Source organism: Haemaphysalis longicornis, unplaced genomic scaffold (genome assembly GCF_048455015.1).
Source record: "Haemaphysalis longicornis isolate Haplotype H1 unplaced genomic scaffold, Haemaphysalis longicornis Haplotype H1 scaffold_5, whole genome shotgun sequence".
Lineage (NCBI taxonomy): Eukaryota > Metazoa > Arthropoda > Arachnida > Ixodida > Ixodidae > Haemaphysalis > Haemaphysalis longicornis.
The window spans coordinates 103,966-116,019 of record NW_027526385.1 but is presented as its reverse complement, the minus strand read 5'-3'; the positions used below and the strand labels follow the sequence as shown (position 1 = coordinate 116,019).

Below are 12,054 nucleotides of genomic sequence, written 5' to 3'. Positions count from 1 at the left end.
GCCTTCTGGGATTTTGAGGAGTACAAGAGGTTTTAGGTATTGAACTCTTGGCAGCCTCTATAATGTGGGCGGTAACAATTCTACAAGCTTAATCGATCTGTAAGTGTTTGTGGGGTATGTGAGGGGTTCCTCGGGGGCCTTGCCAGCACTCTGGGGTAGGCCCCCACGCTAGCTCCCAGCGTGTCAACCACGCGGGCTCCCATGCCTACGGCAGCCCTGCGAGGTTCGCCGATACGAGAACACAGTAGACAGTAGTGCCGAAGCACAGCCATTTATTTGGGGAATCCCGAAAGATGCGAGCACAAGGCTCGACGGCGTTCACGAATCACGCCGTCTGGGTCGTGACCGCGAAAAGGAAGCAGGCACTCATGGCGCGCGACAAACAATAGTTCCCACCTGAGATACATGTATCCGCCCCCACCGCCATGTTCCGTCGAACTCGCCCCGACCAGGTGTCCGCCGAGACTCTCCTCTCCCGCACGCACACCTTCGCGCCGCCCGCGCCCGCGCGCCTTTGCCCGCACATATCGGTGGTGCCATTTCTCGGGGCCGCCTACGAAACGCGGAGCGCCGGACCGGTTTCAGCGCACAAGCTCTCCCGAAGCGCGCGCCGGCTCGGGAATCGGGATCGCGGGCCGTGGTTCTTCGCGATTCCCACACTGGACACCCCTTGAGCTCAAGTGACGCCACGTTACACAACACTCCTAACAACGCCGTAAGTCAGCAAAAAAGCCACCGAACGCCACACCTACGCCAGCCCACACCCAGGGTTCGCCACACGATGCCGTCGTCGCGATGCTCGCCACACAAACCCGCAAACACATTGCACAGGTTCCGAGTCCCTCGCGGCTGGGCAGCACAGCAGGTTGGTAGGCCCGGGGGCGGCCTGCAGCCGCAGCCGATGAACGCCGGGGTCGCGCCATGATGCGACCCCCCCACTTCAAGCTCGAGGCTGCAACAGGAACGGCCGCGCCACTGCGGCTGCCCAAAGGCTGGCGCCGCTCGCGTAGGCGCCAGATCCCGCCACTTCCTGGGTTCCGTGGTCGCTTCGACCGCAGGTCCTCCCGAACGGTTGGCTGCCACCCGGCAGGCCGGAGCGGCAACTGGTGGTAGCTCTGCGGGCCGCGCTCGGCCCCGCCGGTGGTTCAGCAGGCCATCCTCGCTGTCCGTGGCAGTGGTGACTGGCGTGGCTCCCGGTGGTATCCGTTTGCTGCAGGTCTCGCTCTCACCTACTCGTGCAAGCGATTCCCAAACTTGAAGTGGGGAGCAGCGGGACTCCGTAATCTCCTGTGACTGGCCAGAAACCTTATCGACGACCTCGCCAAATAGGGTAACGAAGATGCCCGGGCGTACTCCCCCTTGCACGTTCGCTTGCTCGCAGAATTATGAGTCTGGCAACTGTGCTCCAGCAGCCACCCCCGCCTGGAGGCAGCTCACCTGACGATTGCGGGTTGTCGGAATCGAACGAGCTATTTCGGCCTGGTGCGTTGGTCAGCAAAGCAGCGTCAGCATCAAGCAGGCGGGGCTCCTGCAACTCAATCGCAGCAATACAAGCTGCCGTAGAGCCAGCGCCAACCGCAATACCAGCGGCTGACGGGCGCACATCATCGGTATAGGTCGCCTGAGAGTCCGTCTCTTCCCAAGACTGGTGATCTCTCGCGACCAACGATCCCGCTGCCGAACCGCGCGAACCTCTTACTGGCTAAACACAATCTCGAGCGGAGACTTCACGGCATCGAGACGCACGCACTCCGGAAGCGCGGAGACAACGATCCCATTGCTCCCGCTTACCTCCGCAGCGAAGGGAGACTGATGCTTCAGCGATCACCCTCGTTCTTTGTCAGGCGTCAAATCGGCAAACACTGCGCCTCGGACTCGAAGCGCAGTAGCGGCGGGCTCATCGTGCGGCTTGCGAACTCCCAAACACCGCACCATCGCTCGGTAATGTCCGCCGCGCATGCGGGAAACTTCAACCGGCGCCGTCGACGCGACTGCGCGGGGACGGCGCTACGAGAAAGGCGACCCGCCGCCATGTTGGAACAAGGCCTACGTACCTCCCGTCTCGCAAGCGGGCCGCGACTGCGGTGCTCGGAGGTATCTTTCTGACGTAGCGCCTGGTGCGTGTAGGAAGGTTTACACATTTGCCGTCACAGCTGTATCGGGCATCAAAACTGTCTGCCTGCAACCGACCGGCGCGAGGCGTTTCGTCCGAAGTCTTCCGGCCAAAGCGTAGCGGGCTACGACTGCAGCAACGCCTTTGTCGGGGAGCTAGTAACCTCTGCAACTCTGATAGCAACTGAGCTAGCAACTGTGCCCGAGGGCGACAGCGCAGCAGGAGCGGAAAGCCGGCTGCCTCCACCTACGATGTTTGTTGCCACCCCAGCCGCAGTGGAATCTACAGGCTGTGGTACAACATTTTGGGCAGCAGAAACCAGCCGAGTGGGGGCGGGGGTGGGACCAGGTCAGCGTTGCTGCACTGGGTCGCCACCAAAACCTGACGTCGCCCCACCCCCCGGTGAGCAGTGTCAGCGTAACTTCCTGTGAGAAGCATCGGATGCCTTTTCCGAGCTTCTGGGTAAGACAGGTTGTGGGTCACTTTACGTTTATGATTTCTTTCTCATTTTTGAATTTTTTTGCAAGAATGGGAGTACGCGGCGTGGGGTTCTTCACAGTTAACACAGTGAAATTGTGTTGCATTACACTCATCTGTCTGGTGGTCGTGCTTCGAGAATTTTGCACATGTGTTTTGCCATCGACAGTTGGTTCTACTGTGCCCGTACCTTTGTCATTTGAAGGAACGTCGCGGGTTTGGGATGTACGCCCTGATCTGGGAGTAGAGAAACCCGGCTTTGACAGATTCGGGGAGCGTACTACGATCAAAAGTCAAAATGATATGTTTGTTTTTGATCTCATTTCCGTCGCACCTCATTGTGATACGTCTAACATGAGTCACTCCTTGGTCACGCAAGCCCTCAAGAATATCTGCCTCAGTTTCATTTATGAGTTCAGTTTCCGAGAGCACACCTTGACAGCTGTTGAGGGTTCGGTGAGGTGTTACAGTGGTCTGTAAGTCACCTATGCTTGTCTGTTTTAGAAGGTTAGCAGATTGTTCTTTTGTTCTGACCTCGATAAGCATGTCACCAGATGCAAGTTTGTTCACGTCATAGTTCTTTCCAACTATACCTTCAATGAACTTGGCGATCAGGAACACAGATTTCGAAGTTATTGGGGTGGCTTTGTCAGCAGTCTGCATGACTGCTGACAAAGCAGCCGAGGAAAGTTGTCAGCGAGGAAAGTTGTCAGGGTTGTTGAAAACGAGGTTGGGTAGGGGTTTAAAGATCGCTTCGGTGCAGGCCCTTTTCGGGGCCCGACCATTTGGAACAAGGGGTTTCGATAATACCATGCGATGGGGGTACTTTCTTCTTTGACTTTACCCTGATGGTCAAAGAGGTCCCGGAGCTACATGCCTGGTAAACAGACATGGAGCCCATCCGCCGGAACTTGACCACGACTCCGACGGCCACCGTTCATGGTTTCTCACCCTCCACCTATAAACACATCGCCACGGTTGACTACAGCTTATGTTTGGGGGCTCGGGGTTCGCGGTGTCGCCAACACCGTCACCAAGATTACCCAAGGTGCCCCGTGCGGGGGCTATCGATTTCTCCGAGCGATGATAATGGCTTGCTGTAAATGTTGAGAATTAACAGGCTGGTTTGCGTCTTCTTGTTCGGAATCAGCTCAATAAATGTGTAGTCCATGGTAGTGGAAAGGGTGTGCGCCTGCTCTGTGTGACTTGCGTGGACTAGGGTGGCCGTCTTCAAACTTGTATCTGCAGAGTACGTGTTGTATCCAATCAACGTTGCTTTTTCTGTGCCTGTTTCTTGGAGAGCGATTACTGTGCGCGTATGTGGTGATGAAAAATGAGATGAGGAATTTCGCTTGCTTCTATACGATCCGCAATTGCACTGCCAAATCACTGTTGGTTTTACAGGGGAGTATTAGAGTTCCCCGCTTTCACATCGTTCGAAATCATCGTCGAACGGTATTGTGCTAGGCGGGTTGCTGGGGATGGTGTTTTTTTTTTTGTTTCCTACGATTCTTTATCCTCACAGTTTTATTAGCTTCCTGTCGTTGTTCTATAACAGTCATGCGACATTCCATTTGTTGTCCAAGGTCTCGGATAAATTTTTCTAGCCTTCCAATATCCAGCGGCGTGGGTGGCGTGCAAGATTGCTGCATTACTGCTGAAGCACGCGTAACTTGTGCGACACTGTCTGCCGGTGCCGGCGTGATTTTTTGCAAATGAGTTAGCAGTTCTTCTATGCGGCGCTCAAGTTGTTCTGTGCGGGCTGCCTGAGCTTCTAACTGTTTCGTGAGTTGCGCATTCTCTTGCTGTAATTGTTGTCTGCCGGGGCTGTTTTCAGGCGCAGGGGTTTTCGGTAAAGACAATGGGGGAAGTCTTGGGAAGGGGGGGTGGGGGCGACAATTTCGGGATCTACGAATGAAGACCAGCTTACTTGTTGCGACAAGTGATACTGGCTACGAGCGTTGTCCTAATCCTGAGTTGGAGTCGGCGGATGGGCGGCAGCAGCTGGTTGTTGTGGTTGTCGTTGGTACGTTACCGTGGTCTGGGCTATAGGCGTTCTCGAGCATGCAGAGGTGGCTGTGGTGGGTGAAGCTTCTTGCGACACTCTTTGCTTGCCGTGATATGTGCGAGGCCACATAGTTTGCACTTCGGGGTACATGTATGCTCGGCCGGAGGGTAACGCTCGTGACATTGGGCACAGACCGTCACCTCCGATGTAGGGCATACAGCCCGCCGATGACCGATGTCGCCGCACAACGTACAACACTGTATGGGCCATCGGTAAGTCTTGCAGCGAGTGTGAAGTCCGTGTGCTCTGATGAAAAACGGCACACGCGGGCCCTCGAAAGTCACTACTGCTATGTTGACTGGCCAAGTACTCTGGCCTGCACTATCCGTGGTCCTGATGATGCAAGTATGTAAGGCAGTTGTTCAGTGGTCGTTCTAGGTTCTAGTCCGTGGATGACACCCTGCACCGCACCAGGAAAATGCTTTAAATACGGCTGGAGATTGTATGTGGCGGCGCCCAGAATGATAGACGTGACCTCACATAGCGCGGCAGCACACTCCTTGTTGGGGATACCGGTGACAATGAGGTTTTAGATAGCTTGCCCCTGCACGGTTACCTGTTCGTGAAATGCTCTCTTTGGTATTTTGCTTGCCACCTGTAGCCCTGCCGTGATTTGGCGGTCACTTCAGGATGCGAGGTGTAGCCCGTCTCGTGATCGACAGATGACTTTAAATTCAGATTCTGGGAGTCTCGAGGCAAGCGGAACTCGAGGAGGCTTACTTAAAATATGATGCCGTCTCCATGATCGGTGGCGTGATGCTTCACTTGGCGTCATTTGGTTAACATTTCGTGCAATGGTGCTGGATGGGCGCAAGGCCTGTGAGCGGGGTAGCCCCAGTCTGCAGATGGCGATTCCCCGCTACTGGATGGTCCGATGTCGCTGAGACTTGTGTGAAACGGTAGGGCGGGACTTTAGAAAGCTAGTTCGCACAGATTGTAGTGGCAAAAAACTTGCCGTAAACGCAAAAAATGCTAAAAAAAAGCCTGACGTACCGCCGAGCGGAGCCAATGGCTGCGCGCGACTCGAACCTTGCCCGGTTTCTCTAGGTGGCCTTGCGCCTGGTCGGTGACGTCACCGCTTCCACAGTGCTTTGGAGCGCGATGAGAGAGGGTAAGAGCTGCAGGCCTTATTGCTGGCCCTTTTCAAATAATGAAAACTCGGCTAATACATAACGCTTTTAAACCATTTTTGCGGCAGGACGTTCCTTGGATAGTACTCCAGCTTTTTCGCAAGTAAAATCGCAACCTTCACAACCCTGTTTAGGGCCCCTTTAAAACTTTTCTTCTGCGTAGAGTCGAGCGGAAATAAGAAAAAAAGAAACTAGCGCTTAAACCTCCGAAAAAAGGGAAGCTTTCGAATTTCAACTTTGAGAAAGAACTCATCCTCAGTTACAATGATTTTTTGCAAATAAATTCCCCGACACCAGAAGTGCATTAACGACAAATTGGCCGCGTATCTGCTCACTTCGCTGCAAATATTTTTATTAATGTCGTTGAAAAATTAGTCTTCTGCCACGCCTGCCACGTGAATGGCACTCTACCCGCCGCGGTGGCTCAGTGGCTAAGGCGTTGCGCTGCTGAGCACGAGGTCGCGGGTTCGATTCCCGGCCGCGGCGGCCGCTTTTCTGATGGAGGCGAAAAGCAAAAACGCCCGTGTGTACGAGATTTCGGCGCACGATAAAGATCCCCAGGTGGTCGAAATTAATCCGGAGCCCTCCACTACGGCGCGCCTCATCGCCTGCGTTGCGTCGGCGCGTTAAACCCCACAATCAATCAATCAATGAATGGCACTCTACTCTTTTCCGCCCACCTCGCACGTCTCCCTCTCCCGCGATAATCATATGTGGCGGTTTGGTCAAGTAAATTCCATTTTGCCGTGTTTGACTGCTTTCGCGCCATTTACTGGAACATTTTGCTACTGTAGGACTTCTTCGAATGTAAAACGAACATGCCGGGGCAGTGGCTGGGCCAAGACAAAGCGTTTATTGTGATAGCGCGGGTTAATGTAGCGTTGTGCGAGAGGGGTTAAGAGGGAGGGAAGGAGAAGGAGCAGTGGTGATAACGGCGGCTTCGGCTGGCGTGACGTCACAGATACATCATTTCGCTGCCCCTACGGTGAGTAACGGTCTGGCGGTTTGCGTTGCCGGCCCGACCGACGCAACACCGGAGTTGAGGTGCTCCCGGCGATCTCGTTGCTGTTGGCACTCGCCTCGGTGTTCCTCCTGCTAAGGGTCCGCCGGCAGTTTCCTGGCACCCGGAGTCACCGGCTTCTCCCTGGTCGGGCTCCAACTCCCGTGGCTTCACCTGGTCACTGTGGCGCCGAATAGTTTCCCCCTCCGGACCGTCGGCATTCACTAGGCGGGCTCCGTCTGTCGATGTAATGCTGGCTGGAGTCCACGGCTCGCCTCGCCCGAAGTTCCTCACCCAGACTGGAACACCGGGCTGCCACACATCGAGGGAGGGATGGTCAACTGGAGAGGGTGGAACGGACACTGCGTTGTCCAGCCTGGAGCGAAGATCGTAGACAATTAGGAGTTGCGCTGGTGTCCAGCCACCCGGCCTGCGGCGTTTTGCGGTACCTGTGCAGAATCCTCGCCAGGCGGGTTTTCAGTGACCCCTGCACATTCTTCTTCAAAGAAAACTTGACAGTACGGACAGCCCTCTCCGCGAGCCCATTGGACTGGGGGTGATACGGTGCTGTTCGGAGGTGTACTATGTTATTCAGCTTCATAAAATTGCGACATTCCCAACTCGTAAACTGTGGGCCATTATCGGATACCAGCGTCCGGGGCAACTCGAACTGAACAAGGTGCGCAGAGCCTGTACTGTGGCGTGCGTGGTGGAACTCTTCATGGGTATCGCTTCTATCCACTTACTGTGTGAATCCACCACAATCAGTAGCATGTAACCATCGATCGGCCCCGCAAAATCGATATGCAGCCTCGACCAATGCTCATCCGTCTCCGCCATGCACCCGGGGGTTTCTTGGGGGGCATAGGGGCAGCTTGGATGCAACTGGAGCAGGACTTAACCATGTGCTCAATGTCATTCTCGATCCGGGGGTACCACATCAAGGAGCGCCCTAGCCGCTTCATTGAGCAAATTCCTTGATTAGTATCATGCAGCAGACGTAACATCACTGATCGGGCCCTCTTAGGGAGGATCACTCGATGGCCCCAGTAGAGAAGGCCGCAAGTCCCCGTTATCTCAGCCTTTCGGTTGAAGTATGGTATCAAGTGCTGGTCCTCAGGCCCCAAATTTCTTGGCCACCCCTCCTGCACCCGTTTTTGCACCTTTGCTAAATCGTCATCGAGCTCCGTGAGAGTGTCCAGTTGCTTCGCGGACATGACACCATGATTGAGGGTTTCCGTGAGCAGGACATACTCAGCGTCCCCAGTTTCTTCCTGCGTCTCTGGCTGGGAAGTTGCTGACGTGGGGAGCCGGCAGAGGGCATCTGCTGGAACGTTGTCTTTCCCAGGCTGGTGTTTGATGACGTAATCGTATGCGCTGAGCAGTAGGGCCCATTGCTGGATTCGCGCAGCGGCAATCATGGGTACTGGCCTGTCTGGATGAAAAAGTCCCACAAGCGGCTTATGGTCCGTCATCCAGTGAAAGTATTGCCCAGTAAGTATTGTCGGAATTTCGATGCACCAAACACAAGTGTCAAGGCTTCACGTTCCAGCTGCGAGTAATTTTTCTCAGCTTCCGTCAATAACCGAGAACGGAACCCTATGGGCCGAAGCACCCCGCCCCCGACATCGTGTGAAAGCACTGCGCGGATTCCGTCCGGTGAGGCATCACATTCCAGGACTAGCGGCCGGTGTGGGTCAAAATGCGCCAGAAATTCTGCGGATTTGAGATGGTCTTTCACATTGCTGAATGCCTGTTGAGTGGAACCCCACTCCCACTTAGCCTCCTTCCGGAGTAGTTGATATAAGGGCGCCATGGCGGTCGATGCGTTGGGGAGAAACTTGTGGTAGTACGGGACCATGTTAAGGTAGGAACTTAATTCTGCGGGATTCCGCGGTGCCTGAACCTCCAGGATGGCGTCTATGTTCTCCGTGTTTGGTTGAAGACCTGGAGCGCTGATTCGATGTCCCAAAAAGTCCACCTGTGGTTGGCGGAATTTGCACTTGTCTGCGTTCAAGCGCACGCCATATTCCTGGAAACGCTTCAATACTACGAGCAGTGTGGTGCAGTCATTGCGTTTCTCTGTCACGATAACGTCATCTAGGTAGACGTGAACACCCGGAAGCCCCTGCAAAAATGCAAGAACGGCCGGCGTGGATGCCACTCCAAAAGGCAGGCGAGTGAAGCTGAACAGCCCCTTATGCGTGTGTATGGTCGTTAGTAGCATGGCTTCCTCATCCAACGGAAGCTGGTTGTACCACCAGCCATTACTTGTGTCAGTGTCTGAAGGCCTGATTAGTAAAATAAAGAAACGCGGCACGAGCCGCCATGATGACCTTGAAGGTGCTACGGAACCCAGGAAAAAGATAGCGGTTATCCCGTACTACCACAAGCTCTCCCACAATCTTAAGAAAATTGGTCAGCGTGTTGGCGTCAACGTCGTATTTTCGGCACCTAACAAATTATCTCAGCTAAGTAAAAGAAGCAACCCTGTCCGCAAAGAAAAACCCAAGTGTAGTACCAGTCATAAGAAAAAATTCACTGAATGCGAAAGCGGCGTTGTGTACCGGATCCCTATGGCCTGTGGCAAGGAATATATAGGCCAGACAGGCCGATGCTTGAATGAACGGCTGAAAGAACATGACTACAATGTGCGTGGGCCTCACGATGCCACATGTGGCAGCACGTACGTGACTGCCTGCTCTGTGCTGGTCGAATCCCCGTGTTCGATAACACAACAGTTATCTTTAAGAGCAGGAACCAGACCACGAGGGAACTTGTTGAAGCTGCAATGATTGAAAGAGCTGGTGATAAATGTGTTAGTGTGCCCTCGTTAGCTATCACGCCAAAGGAAATCGCGTTCTTGGAGGCCAGAGGAAAGTGGATGTGGTGATAAATTCAGTGACGCAATAATAGCTTGACAGGCTGGGCATCCTTCTCTTATCTCTTTGTGCGCACTTGTTTGCATTTTTTCCCCTGTAACTGTGCTATTTATTTTCCGCAGCTTGCAATCAAGCCATCAGTTGATAGTCAGCGCTTGTGGTGTGTTACTCTGTCGTCCTTTGTTAGAATGTGCGCTGTTCCTTCCCTTGCATCTGAAAACCACCAACTAGCCCAACATGCCACCCTTTTGGATCCCGCAAGTCTATCGTGGTAAAAACTTCACCGCCGTTTAATGTCGCCAGTATATCCTCCACCCGTGGCAACGGATATTGCTCAGTGTGACAGGCTTTGTTTACCGTTAATTTAAAATCACCGCAAAGCGGATGCAGCCATTCTGTTTCACTACCGGCACCACTGGTGCGGCCCACTTCGAATGAGGCACCGGGACAATAATACGCGCTCCCGAAGGGAGGTCCAGTTCAGCGTCGACCTTTGGACGAAAAGCATAAGGAACTTCGCGTGCTTTCAAAAATTTCGGCACCACGTTTTCTCGTATCTCGAAGTGTACCGGAGTCCCTTTTATGAGCCCTAAACCTGGCGTGAACACATCAGCGAATTCTGCTAGCAACCGGTCCACGTTAATGTCATCAGCACCGACTAACGGCAGTTGCTCACCTGGCGTGTTCACGTTCATGACCGGTGCCTCGAGCATGTGGAACGCTTGAATCAGGTCGCGTCCGCAGAGGTTGGGGCCGGAGCAACCAAGGACTTGCAAAGATCCATCCGTTGACCTGTTTCCGCACGAAACCTTGAGCTTAAGTTCTCCCCGCACTGGAAGCCATCCCAGGAAGCAGGTCCGTTTCAATGGTGAACCACGCAGCTTGGGCCACACTGCTTTGTTCCGTTCATATGTGGGCCACGTGATGACCGAAACCGGTGAACCTGTGTCGACCTGCATGTACAGTGGAACCCCAGCACAATCCAAGGTGCGCACGGTGGGTTGCGTAATGCCGATGTGGCCGATATGACTGTCCGCTCCAGCGCGAACATACCGTCGCTGCCCGTGTCCTCCTCCCACGACGACAAGGCGTGAACTTGGCGCATTGGTGGCACCACCCCGAAACCACTCTCTCGGCGGCAACAGGCTCGGGTGATATGACCTCGTTTGCACTTGAAGCATGACGCCGATCGGAACCGGCAATCCTCGGGTCCGTGCCCTTTTTCTCCGCAGCGGTAGCACGCAATCTGTGGCCGGCTTTTTGGGCGATAGGACTGGCCTCCCAGCGCATGCACAGTTCCCTCAGCGGCGGTGCTTACTATCTCTTGCGCGTTGGCTTCGGCCCTTTCGGCGGATATCGCAATTTCTTCCGCTTCGCTCCTCGTCAGCTGTGGTTTCGCGAGTAGCTGCCGACGCACTCCTGTGCTTTGCAGTCAACACACGATGCGATCTCGTAGCATTCTATCCAACGATGTACCGAAATTTCAGGTGTCCACTATCTGTCGAATCGCCACGATAAAATCCTTGACCGGTTTGCCAGGCAGCTGGTTGCGGGTGAAGAACTTATAAGACTGTGCTATCTCGTTCAGTTGCGGCGAAAAGTGCTGCTTAAGCAAGGCTACCACTTCCGGGTACGAAAGTTCATTCACCTTATCCGGAGCTCAGCGTCCGCTCAGTACGTCGACGGTGTGGGTGGACAGTGCAGTCCCCAGCAGGGCCCGCTTCGTTTTGTATTCCATGATGCCATTTCCCTCAAAGAAGAAAGGCTTCCAGCCGAACCTGGTACGCGGGCCACTTGTCGCTCGTCTCGTCGAACTACGGCGGGCTGGCGTATCCCCCCGTGGGTGCAGCGGTCATGGTGGACTGAGTTAACGCCCCGTTCTCATCCCATCCTCGTCGCCACTAAAACGGACACGCCGGGGCAGTGGCTGGGCCAAGACGAAGCGGTTATTGCGATAGCGCGGGTTAATGTAGCGTTGTGCGAGAGGGGTTAAGAGGGAGGGAAGGAGAAGAAGCAGTCGTGATAACGGCGGCTTCGGCTGGCGTGACGTCACAGATACATCAGAATGCTTCCATGGGGGTCGCCATGGGGCGGCGCTACGGGCGCATTTTGTATTTTTGGGTCAAACCATTTTTCCAGGGCGTATTTCAGTTTTTTCCCCGCTACTGGAAAATAACACTGGAAATATTACATTGTATTGATGTTAGGTTCAAATATGCCTTAAGTTTTCTTTTTCCCCAACAACATTGACATTTGACATGTATGAACATGGCTACCAGATTTAGTAGTTTGAAAATGTTTTGTCTATTTAAACGTCTTGTTCGAGAATTCCTTGAACTTTTGCCCCTGTGGCTGAATCAAGGGACAGACAGACATATGGACAG

At 54.1% G+C, this 12,054-nt stretch overlaps 1 pseudogene; it reads right to left on the bottom strand.

Moving 5' to 3' along the window:
- Positions 1 to 6,659: 6,659 nt before the first annotated feature.
- On the bottom strand, positions 6,660 to 11,526 carry LOC144138969 (uncharacterized; annotated as a pseudogene).
- Between the last annotated feature and the right edge of the window lie 528 nt (positions 11,527 to 12,054).